The following is a 1,257-nucleotide window of genomic DNA, read 5'->3' on the forward strand; positions in this document are numbered from 1 at the left end:
AAAAGAGTCTACCCGTCTAGGGTCCCGCTGGCTAGTTCCAGCAGGTCCCAAAGTGGGAATAGCACTGGAATTCAGAGGAAGGTTCCCCCCTTTCCTGCTCAAATACACTACCACCCTGCAAGGACCAGGCAGATAGGCAGACTGGCCCTATAAAGGATTTCGGAGGCCCAAACAGGAGGTCCGATCCCATCCCGCGTGGCTTTACGGCTTTCAGTCCTTCGTGGAACTGAGAGCTGAGTTTGCCTTGAGCAGCCCAGGCCGGTCTGGCAGGGACAGGAGTGGGGGCAGGGGGAGTGAGGAGGAAGACAGTGGGGTGCTTGGGGCTCTCCATTTGGCTGAAGATTGCACCCTTCCCAGACCAGGAGAGTCCCAGTAAAGCCAGCTGAGAGAAGCAGAGCAGTCCCAGTCCCAAATACCATACAGAACGTTGGTCCCGCGTCAGCTCTGGCCAGGAAGGGCAGGATGGGAGCTTTTATTATTATTTTTTGACAGATGTGGATATGCAGGCAGCTTGGAAGCCAGGGTGGATGGGAAGAGGTCAGGGGCTGGAGAGAACTGGGCCCAGAGCCCACCTCACCGGGACAGGTGCCTTGTGTCCACAGGCGCTTTGGCACCAAGTGCGCTGGCTGCGCGCAAGGCATCTCTCCCAGCGACCTGGTGCGCAAGGCTCGGAGCAAAGTCTTCCACCTCAACTGCTTCACCTGCATGGTGTGTAACAAGCAGCTGTCCACCGGCGAGGAGCTCTACGTCATCGACGAGAACAAGTTCGTGTGCAAGGACGACTACCTGAGCTCCTCCAGCCTCAAGGAGGGCAGCCTCAACTCAGGTAGGAGGCCTCCGCGCCTCCCCGGCCCCAGGCTACAACGCTCTCCCGCAGGGCTCAGTCCGCCCTCTCTACTTTGCCTGCTGTGCGGAGTCTGTGCTCGGCTCCGAGCTCTCCACGGCGCTCACGCTCCCAGCAGAGAAAGGCGAGGGGTTAGAGGTGGGGAAGAGAGCGATAGAGCGGGTCCTGCTAGGGAACAGGGCCCCACCAGCTCTGCGCCCTCCTCCCACTAACGAGCCTTTCCCACGTTCCACTCCCCCCCAAACTGACCTGCACAATTCACCCTTCTGTGCCCTTGGCGCTCCATGTAATTTCTGGGTGCACTGGAAGGCCACTAGTTGAGGTCGGAAGGAAAGAGAGAAAGGGGAGTAAGATCCGAGGCCCTAGGGCCCTATATACCCCCTTCCGTGCGCTTCCCAAGAAGGCGGGGGTCA

At 59.4% G+C, this 1,257-nt stretch overlaps 1 protein-coding gene across 1 annotated transcript in view; it reads left to right on the top strand.

Moving 5' to 3' along the window:
* The window catches only part of LHX5 (LIM homeobox 5), a 20,760-nt gene that overhangs the window by 3,411 nt on the left and 16,092 nt on the right, over positions 1-1,257 (top strand). The gene's annotated exons all lie outside the window — the stretch shown is intronic.

The sequence above is a fragment of the Tupaia chinensis genome, unplaced genomic scaffold (assembly GCF_000334495.1).
Source record: "Tupaia chinensis unplaced genomic scaffold, TupChi_1.0 Scaffold000323_1, whole genome shotgun sequence".
NCBI lineage: Eukaryota > Metazoa > Chordata > Mammalia > Scandentia > Tupaiidae > Tupaia > Tupaia belangeri.